General features: G+C 37.8%; 1 protein-coding gene across 1 annotated transcript in view; it reads right to left on the reverse strand.

The window, feature by feature from the left end:
* Positions 1–11,401, reverse strand: part of LOC117937284 (alpha-tectorin-like) — a 37,574-nt gene that overhangs the window by 5,908 nt on the left and 20,265 nt on the right. The gene's annotated exons all lie outside the window — the stretch shown is intronic.

An 11,401-nucleotide genomic window follows, 5' to 3' on the forward strand; every position in this document is an offset into this window, starting at 1 on the left:
GTGTTGGGCTCAGGTGATGCTTTCTTACTGAGGGTGAAATTGGCATGATGGTGCCCAAGAACCAACTAGACAGAAAATCAGGAGAGAGATTTGGACATTGAGTTCATGTGGAAATCAATTAATAAGAATGTCCAGCGATTCAGTTAATAAGAAGTAAGACTATATATAAAATCACTGCCAAAAACTAAAATAGATCCATTGAAAATGTGTGCTTAATTATACTAGTATAACGCCAGATTATGGAATTGTTCCTCCCAGAAGTATCCAAGCAAAGCACCGCCGGGCAAACATCTCCGTAGTGCATGAATTCCCTTCTTAAGATCCATCCACTCTCACCTGACTTTTATTCAGGCCGAGTTAAGTTTTAAAAGTCAACGTTGAACAGCTGCAGCCACATTAAACGCTTGGAGAGAGTGGCACCAGCAGGAAACCTTCAGTGTGCTGCAGATTCCACTCACAGCGCTCACTGGGGAGAAGCTTTGTCACATCTCCAGGCTTTAACTCTCTCTCTCCATCTCTCTCTCTCTCTCTCTCTCTCGTTCTGTCTCTCTCAATTTCAGTTTGCTTTATTGGCATGACAAAAAATACATCTATCTTGTCAAAGCATAAGGACAAACTTACACATTAACAGCAACAAAGTACATCATGTACAATACAAGTGAACAGGATAATTATGATATAATTGCAGATAATAAACAAATGCTGTGTCCCTCAAAGGGTACGTTGAAACTATGTAAAAAAAAACAACAGACTAATGTATCTCTCTCCCCCCCCCTGATCACACATACATATTTTAGGGGTATGCAGTGTTAATATTACACTTGATGTGCTGCCCTGTAGTCCTCCTCCCCCTTTTTTTTGAATGACATGAGGGTAAGACTCTAAGATGATGTGGTACTGTCACCCTGTGGCTTGATCGCACAGTGCAGGCTGAGCAGCCAAATTAGATTACACCAATAAAACCAAGGTAATGATAGATCCTGTGTTACAGCCGCAACATATCATACACACAGCATACATACATAATATACATGACCGGACGACAGGATACAACATGTGAAATGTATTCAAGTTGGGAACAAAAATGTACAACTGTTTAACTATTATTGATAAAGCTGTAGATAACAGATAACAGAACAAATGAAATTTGACATCTAGCATCTCTAGACCAACCTGATGCAAACACATTTGTGTAGCTGACTATGAAACACCAACTTTGCCATATCTTGACAAATAAATGCTATCAATGCAAAACTTTGAACTCTTGTAGGCCACCCCTACAGTGGGGTACTACTGTGAGCCTAACCTGGTCGGGAGCAGTTTTTTTTTAATAAACCTTGAGTTTCTCTCAGTCTCCTCCCTCTAACACAGCACTCTTTCATTTCCTCATTCATTTATTCCGTCTGTATCAGGTGCATTTTAGCGCAGTGTATTATCTGAAACATAAAAAACAATGTTAGTTTAACCAGTTTAGGGAGACTATAAAACTTGTTCTCAATACGTGGCATTTCCTTTTGTCGACAACCCCGTTGATGAAGAAGCTGTATTACTTTGCCAACCTGATCTCACAGAATCCCGTGAAATGAATCTTGGGTCTTTTTGTGAATGTACCCGAGTCAAACTTTTGTTTAAAAAAAACATATTTAGGACGGAAGCGTCACTTTTTAAGATTTACTGTATTCTCGTTTTTTAAGAGTGTATGGAGTCTAAAACATACTGAGTCAAAGTAGATGCAACACAGTACATTTACCCCAAACATTAGACATTAGGAATTTCTATCTAATCTGGGGGCAAAATCTGCCCACATCCCATGATTCAACAAAACAAAAGAAAAAGTTTAGGTGCCTCCAATTAGCTCGCACTGCTTCCTTATCTGTCATTCCATCAATTATTGTGTAATTTCTTTAGTTTCACTTCTCATCTCACTCTGTATAGATTGTTGAGATGAACATATTCAATAAATTATGCAACATTTATTAAATAACTGCTGTTATTGTAAGATAGAGAGCACATTCTGTGATTAAATCATAGTGAGTCTTTATCATCATCATATTATTATTGGGGTATTTTTCTTTATGCTGAATGGCAGCCAATCAGCTCTCACACAGTGAAACAAGAACAAGAGCTAACGCTTGTATGTTTTCATGCCACTTCACTACTCCTTTATTTGTCAAACCAGTTCAAATAAAGTCCCTTTGCGTACCAGATTGTTTCTATACACGACATGGTTTTCTTAGTAAGCCGGAACGCAGGTTTAGTGAAAACTCTGAGTTGTTAACCTTGAGATGAGGGAAACTCTAGGTTTTCTGTTTCAGAAAGGGAGGTTAATCCAACCTGAGAGAGAGGGGTAACTCAGCCCGTTTCAGAAGGAGAGGTAACTTAACCTCAAAATCAGTTACCATGGTAACTGAGCCTGTAAACCTAACCTGGTTGGGAGCAGGTTTTCTTCATTGAACATTGAGTTTCTCTCAGTGTCCTCTCTCTGACACAGCAAGCTTTCATTTCCTCATTCATTCATTCAGTCTGTATCGGGTGCAGTGTATCATCTGAAAAACAAAAAAAACAGTGTTGGTTTATTAACCATGTTAGGGAGACTATAAATCTTCTTTTCTTCTCAATACGTGGCATTTCCTTTTGTCGACAATTCCGTTGATGAAGAAGCTGTATTACTTTGCCAACTTGATCTTACAGAATCCCATGAAATGAACCTTGGGAAGCATCACGTTTAAGATTTACTGTATTCTCATTTTTTGGTCAATAGGCCTTTTGAATGGAAGTCCTAGGGGCACTTTTATGCTAGCCTGAAAATAGCTATTTTTAAAACACTAAAAAGTATCACCAGGGGCTCCACACATGAACTAGAGCATTGAGAACATTGTTTGTGTACACAGTTTATGAGTTTTAAGAGTGTGTGTAGGCTGCACATTTACCCCAAGTATCTGCACAAAGGAAAATTTAGATATTGTAAAATTACAATTGAAAGGGCTTTATTTGATTTCATGCACTTTCAATGCACATAAAAAAACTCAAAACGTGATTCCTGCCCATCTGTGTGTTTTGTTACAAAAGCTCAGTCTGTTATTTTCTCTGTGTTCACTTCTGTTGATTTGTGTGCATCAGAAGCTCTAATACCTGGGTTCACTTTTGAAAGGGAGGCATTTCTATCTAATCTGGGGGCACAATCTGCCCATATCCCATGATTCAACAAAACCAGAGAAAACGTTTAGGTGCCTCCAAAAAGCTCGCACTGCTTCCTTATGATGTGGAGGGTTCACAAATGATGCAACATGTATTAAATAACTGCTGTTAATGTAAGATAGAGAGCACATTCTGTGATTAAATCATAGTGAGTCTTTATTGTCATCAAATTACCATTGGGCTATTTTTCTTTTGAATGCTGAATGGCAGCCAATCAGCTCTCACACAGTAAAACAAGAACAAGAGATAACGCTTGTATGCTCTCATGCCACTTCACTTGTCCTTTATTTGTCAAACCAGTTCAAATTGTTGACATTGTTTAAGTCCCTTTGCGTACCAGATTGTTTCTTTACAATAGTTTCTTAGACATGGTTTTCTTAGTAAGCCACAGTTTCATTTTAGAGTGTCATACTGATACACGCCCACTTCAAATATCTTCAGATTTTTGATCAACTGGGAGTTAATAGTCAATGTTTAAGTATGGCTTTGTTTCCTTATTAATAAACTGGGTTATTTTAAATAAACTTTAAATGGACTAAATGTCAAAACTTGAAAAAGCCCAGGGAACTAAAATAGATGACGTGTACAGTAGACTTACACAAACAGGAGATACAACAGGTTCAGAGTAGGATGAATGTTTTTAGTCTCTGACATACAATTCTTATATGAAGAGCATTGCAATTGTCTAAACTTTTTTCTAAACTATCTTTCATTTCAGTCTGTAAGTCTTTAAATCAGTTATTTTTAAGAGATGCTCTTTTCATTTTTGATAACTTCTGATTAATCTGGTTCCTGTTGAGTTTGAATTCTTCTCCTTTCAACAGAAAAATACAGCAACAGAGCTTTGGAACATAAAGTGTTCACATGCACATTGTTACAGCTATGTTTAGCTTTATACAACTTAAATTATTTGGTTAAAGTAAAGGAAAGATTTAATCACCAGACCAAGCTCAATCAGGGTGAAATCAAATCGCCAGCAGGCTAGACTGGCTTTAGGAAAGATTGCCCTCATGGTGCAAACAAAAGAAGTTAACTACTGAATAAAATAACCGCAGGAAAATTGTTTATGTTCCCTGGATTTAGGATATGTTTTGGTGAATGTTCCTAGAAAGAAAAGTTTTAAGAAATATTATTTCAATGTTGGTTAGTCACCACAAAAGAAATCCCATTTGTCCGCATTGAACTGGTGTGGAGGAAGAAATCTGAGATCAGTATCTCAAAGCAAATAAAACCAAAACAAGATACCTTGCAATAATGTGAGACTGGAAGCAAAACCTCCTTGGCAAATTCCATAAAACAAAGAGCATGTCATCATATTCTCAACATTTACAACAAAACAAAATTCAGTGTTGCAAAAACAAATGTAATGTTTTTGTTGTTTTACTTCAGTTTATGAGAAAATTACTTGAAAGTTCAAGGGGCAATTGGTCCTGTTTCTATGGCAATAGAAATAAGTTATTAGAAATAAGCTTTTCTGCAAGGGTGACCAATATTGTAATAAATACTCATTTGGCACAAGTATCTTGATACTTATATAGCTTTCCGGTAATTTACTCTAAGTATAAAAGCCTTTGGTAGCATATTACGTTTTCTTTATGTTTCTGTTGAACACAGTCCGATAATCTTCACTACTCTTAATGCACAATAGAATGTTTGGTTCACTTGTTAGAAGGAAGCAAAAAGAATTCAACCATCTGATATTCCAGTAACTCGTCAGGTGACAGATGTATGGGCCTGTGCCAGATTTAACGCTATAAAGCATTGTTGCAGCGTTGCAGTCTCACACAGATGAGAGCTATAAGAACAAAAGGAGCACATATGAACAGGTAATCAATTTCTTTTGATAAATGAGACATTATTTTCAAACTGATGCTGCGTAGTAATAGTTATTTCCTTAATCATTATGCTGATTTCCAACTGAATTATATCCAAAAAAGGACAATCTTCATTGACATCATCCATCCAAATGTTATTTTTATTAAAATTATTAACTCAGACACATAGGTCATGATAACTGTCTTGTTTTCTTGCCAATAAGCAGGATATAAGATTATATAATAAAATGTTAATGGAAAAACATAGAAAATTAGACTTTTCATGCCATTTTCTCAGAAAGTGTAGCATATACTTTGCTTATAGTACATAAATAAAAATGAAATGTGCATGTGAATGTAATGTATATTGTAGATTTTAATGTACATATGGAGCGATAATTTAAATCTATGAACATATTTTTCTCTTTACACAATGTACTGTACCAAATGTACAGGACTTAGAATCTTTGGGTTTGGCATGCAGTCTCTTGAGTGCTCTCTAGTTCTAGTTCTGTCCTATTTGTAAATTCATTTTTAAATTTAATTCATTGTATTTAGTCAACAGGTTTAGAATTTTCTTTGGAGAATGGCGGCTCAAATAGTGTTGCCTGTGCTGCTTTTGGGGATGATAAGTGAGTATTTAAATGAAATTCAATTAAACGCATTTAGATTTTTGTTGATGCATTTACTTAAATTTCCTAGCTAATCCAAGCATGCTGTAGATACTCTGTATGTCATATCCACCTACTTGATGTGTATAAGCAACCTGTTACATTTATCATTCTTTATTTCAGCACTCTGCAAGGCAAACAGATTTGTTGTGCTTGTTTTAGCTGTATGTCTATATCTGTGTTTGTAGTTTGAGAACAACAAAAAACTGTCAAATTACTTGTATGGGCACACATACTAGGCCACTAAATGTAATTCTGATATTCATGTGGTGTTTCTAGGTACGGTGCTTCCTCAGAATACTGGTAAGTTGATGTTTAGATAATCTTTTAGTTTTTTATTTGTTCACATCCTTACTCTTAACTGCTCCGTTAGCACAAACAACACTCAGCAACTGACTGTCTCAAACAATTATCCACCTATATTCACGTTTGTTTTCATACAGTATACAATATATATATATATATATATATATTACTTCTCAGGTCACTTCAGGTAAATTGAAGCTTAGATAACCTTATAGTTCACATTTGTTCATATTCTTAATAATAGGCCCGACATACAATCAAGAAAACACAGAAATTTCACATGCACTAAGCTGATGTGGAAAATAATCAATGATTGTAAAAGGATGGCCCAAATCCAAACGTATAGTGAATTAATTTTGTTATATTAGTACTCAATTTACATCCCATGTCAGTTCTTAGTGTTAAGTAGATCAGAAAAAGCTAAGAGTGTGGAGATTGGTACCTCACTTGGCAATCTATACTGTTGTTTGTTTTTGTTTTTATTTCACACGCCATCATTGTATATGTAAACACAACTTAATGAGGTACTATGATCATATACAGGCCGCATGAAATGGGGAACCCCAAATAAGCTACTAAAAGCTTTTTGGAAGGGGCCAAAGAACAATAAACACACAACAAATAACATACCAACCAAAAACTCAATTTACCATGAACACAACAAAGACATTTACAGAAGTAAAGAATTAAATAAACATATATATATATATATATATATATATATATATACAAGATACATACAAGTTACAAGTTACATAATACCAGGCTGAAAGGGAGTGTTTCACTGCCCCCCTCTGGTTGCACCTAGGATGTGGCAGGAAGTGATATTATGATGCTCTGAAACACTGTAAAGTACACTCAGGCATACGAAGATCTTCAGGTGATGTAAAGTTGCTTTTGAAATTAGACATTTTGTCTGAAAAGTGAAAGGGGAATTTTGGTTGGTTAAATCTCTGTTAAATTTAGCAATCTATGATGATCTAATGTTAAAAACAGTTTGCAACATTTTCCATTAAGGCCAAAGTGGATGAGCATTCTATCTGTGTTCTATATTCTATTTTTTTTTTTTTAATTGTGATGTATGTTGTTTTTTAGGACCACTCTACCCAATTGCTGGAACAACAAGCTCTCGAACAGACGATGGAAGTTCTCCTCAAATTCCCCTGCTACGACCATTTGTGTATTTTGGCCAGTCCTATTCTCAGATTTATGTATGTAAAAATAGTCTTTTAGCAAACTACATAAACCTTAACTTTTGAAGAATAAAATCACTTCTTTCTCTAAATCTGTGCTGTAAATGAGCAAACATTTGTATAAAACATAAGAGAAGAAAAAAGTATTTTATACTTTCAATATTGTATGAAACTAAAACACTTTGTTCAACTTCCACTTATTTGTCAATGTTTCAGATATTTAAAAAAACAAACTACAGTTAGTTGTAGTTAATATGTTGTTATCTTTACTATGGTCATGAAATAAACTGTTGATCCTTGACAACGTGCAATTGTCAATGAGCATTATAAATGTCTAATAATACTTTGTTAATAAGAACTGTTTTATTTGTTTCCAGGTAAACCACAATGGACACCTTACTTTTAATGAAGCATTTTCTAGTTATACTCCGCAAAGGTTTCCAATATATGGAACCAGAGACATCATCGCTGTATTCTGGACTGATTTAGATAACAGAGGAAATGGTGAGATCTACTACAACCAATACACCAACGGCAGTGTCCTCCAACAAGCTACACAGGACATTAATAGGTACTTCCCAGGGCTGAACTTCAATGCCAACTGGGTCTTTGTTGCAACATGGAATGAGGTGGCCTACTTTCCAACCTCTGGAACAGTAAGTCAACTTGTTCAAAAAATTAAGGAAAACATAATGATGTATATGTGTATTTTACTTACTATATTTACTAAAAAGATATACTAAAATAATCACGACTCAATTTTTACAGCGTACAACCATCCAAGCAGTCTTGATCACTGGTGGCCAGTACGCATTTGTGCTAATGAACTACGGGGCAATAGCCTTGACAAGTCTCAGTGTACAGGTCAGACCCATTAGAATTGAATGCAATGTATAGGAAAAACACGTGTTTTTAAGTTGTTATTCATTATTTAAATCTGAACGCAGTAATATACAAAAAACTTAAAAACATAATTTTATTTATCTGTGATGTACCTCCAGGCTGGATATGACACAGTACGATCTACTTATCATTTCACCATTCCTGGATCATTCTCAATTAATGCAACAGGCAATTACTCAGATTTCCGCCTGGGCAGCAATGTTAACGTACCCGGTCGTTGGGCTTTTCGGACGGACCACGGATCAAGAGGCTGCGCTTTCAATGGTAACAACAGAACCATAGGGTGTTCACCATGGTACTTTTTTCCCCAGTAATCTACGTATGTGGTCATTGTTCTATGAATACACTACAAAGTCTGACAATGTTTCACATGCTACAGTATATTGAGTATGTTGTGCACTGAACTTCTAACCCATTAGACTATGATGATATACTGGTGATCTAAGTTACAATTTAATGCCATATCTTATATTTGTAATTAGCATTGGCTGGCTTAAGTAGTTCTGAAGAGTTGAATGGTTAGGGCGTTTAAGTATTCTACAAGGCCAAGACGTTGAAAGTGACAATGCAGCGTCCAAAGGTGGCTGGGGACCTTTCTTTGCATGACATCCTCTTCTCTCTCCCCTCATTTATTGTCCACACTGTACTGTTTTTTTAATAAAAACTAAAGGCTCAAATGCCCCCAAAATGTTTAATAAGTGTTTGCATGTAGTCAATGCCTTATAAGGAAGTCCCTTTTTTGTCTTCAAGGTCAACCTGTTCAGCGGGGTGACTCATTCTGGAGTGACAGTACCTGTGCACAGAAGTGCACGTGCACCTCAGCAGGCCTGGAGTGTCGCAGCGAACCCTGCTCCTTTTCCCAAATCTGCCAGCCTACTGCCTTTCAGTTCTCCTGCCAGACGGTGCAGAGACGGGCCTGCACCATAAGTGGCGATCCACATTACTACACCTTTGATAACACATTGTTTCACTTCCAAGGCACCTGCACTTATGTTCTCTCTGAGCAATGTGGTCGTGTGTTGCCCTACTACAGAGTAGAGGGCAAGAACGAGCATCGTGGCAGCACTCATGTTTCTTGGACACGACTGGTCAAAGTGCATGTCAAAAATGAATCGATTGAGCTTGTCAGGGGACGACCTGGTGAGGCTAAGGTTAGCAAAAATATGTTTATACCTACTGTAACATTTAGAATTTAGTTCATATTCTTTACTATTGCAATTTAAGTAATTTTACTATGTCTTTGCTTGCTTGTGTGCTTACAGGTTAATGGGAACTTTGCAGCAACTCCAATCTCCCTAAGCAATGGCACAGTCCAGATTTATGAGTCAGGTTTTTCTGTGATCATAAGCACTGACTTTGGCTTGGAGGTGTCTTATGACAGAAATCATTATGTCCGTATCAGTGTGCCATACACTTACCAGAATGCAACATGTGGCCTGTGTGGAAACTTCAACAATCACCCTGGGGATGACTTTCGAACCCGCCAAGGCAATGTTGTGAGCTCTGATGTGGTTTTCGCCAACAGCTGGAAAACAGAAGACAATGAGCCTGGTTGTGGGACGCAATGTGGAGGTCTAAACTGTGCTGCCTGCAGTGAGGCTCAGACAGCTTTATATAGCAACAATGCCCATTGTGGTATCCTCCAGAGCAGTTCTGGACCTTTTAGTACTTGCCATGGACGACTTCCCCCACAGACCTTTGTTGAGAGTTGTGTGTATGATTTGTGTGTAGGAGGAGGATACCAACCCATTCTATGCCAAGCGTTAAATGTTTATGCAAGTCAGTGTCAACAGAATGGTATACAGCTGCCCAGCTGGAGGAGACAAGGCTTCTGTGGTATGCCTGTTCATCAATCAACATTATTTTAAATTATCACTTTGGTACAGTGTCAATGATGTCAAGATCAATGTTCTTTTTTCTGTCTAGAAATCCTCTGCCCAGCCAACAGTCACTTTGAGTCCCAAGGCACAGGATGTCCAGCTACATGTGTCAATCCCAATTCTACCTACAACTGCCCTCTCCCTGCCCAGGAGAGCTGCATCTGCAATCCAGGCTACATCCTTAGTGGTGGGGTCTGTGTGCCTCTTTCTGAATGTGGCTGCAGCTTTGAGGGTCACTACTACCGATCTGGAAGAACTACAATACTAGATGAGGACTGTGGGAGACGTTGTAGCTGCAGATATGGTTCCATGACTTGTCAGTCTCACGGTTGTGGCCCACAAGAGTCGTGCAGGGTGGAGGAGGGAGAAAGAGGATGCAGGCCTAACAGTTATGCAACATGTTGGATAAGAGGCCCAGGGTCATATCATACATTTGATGGACTGACATACCAGTATCCCGGGGCATGTCGATTGACCCTTGCCAAAGTAATGGGCTCGTCTAGTCACCCACATTTTGTGGTGACAGCTGAAAAAGTGCCCAGAGGCCAGCAGGGTTTTGCCCGGTTGCTAAAGTTTGAGGCTGAGGGAACACAAATCTCCATAGAAATGACAGGTAGCAGCAGTGTTCAGGTAAGTCAAAAAAATATTTTAAAAGCTAAAGAAAAGAAATGAGTTGTGACACCAAAATTGTGAAATCAGAGAAACATTTTATTAAAAATTGAATTATTGAATAACAGTCTTGCATGTAAAAATATTGTTTTGAACAACTGAAAAGGTTCTAAAAGGTTTATGCTTGCTGTTTTATGCCCTTTAGGTTAACGGTCAGCAGACAAGACTACCATTCAGATCAGCGTCCAACCGAATCCAGATCTACCACAGCAGCATTCAAAGTGTCATAGTTCGCACCGCCTTTGGTGTAACGGTACAGATAGTCTGGCCTCACTTTGTGCGTGTCACTGCACCTGGTATCTACAATAATTCGCTGGGTGGACTCTGTGGTAATTACAATGGTCACCCACAAGATGACTTCCGCACACCCAATGGAATCCTGGTCAACAGTTCTCAGGACTTTGGAGACAGTTGGCGAGATGGCTCTCTCGCTGCACACTGTGTGGAAAGTGTAAATAATAACTCTACAAGAAATTACAATTCTAGTGAGTACTGTGGCATTCTTCGCTCACCGAATGGGCCATTTGACCAGTGTTGGGCCATAGTGGACCCTCGGCACCATGTGGATGCATGTGTGGAGATCATTAGAGCCTCTAGAGATCCAGCATCAGCGCTATGTGAGGTCCTACGAGATATTGCACTAATGTGTCAACAGAACGGCGTACACCTTGGAAGCTGGAGGAATGCAGCTGAATGTGGTAAGCACTTTAATCCCTTTTAGAGTAGTTGATTTTAATATTATTTTGATGATTTTGCTAAATGAATTG

The sequence above is a fragment of the Etheostoma cragini genome, chromosome 21, assembly GCF_013103735.1.
Source record: "Etheostoma cragini isolate CJK2018 chromosome 21, CSU_Ecrag_1.0, whole genome shotgun sequence".
Classification (NCBI taxonomy): Eukaryota; Metazoa; Chordata; class Actinopteri; order Perciformes; family Percidae; genus Etheostoma; species Etheostoma cragini.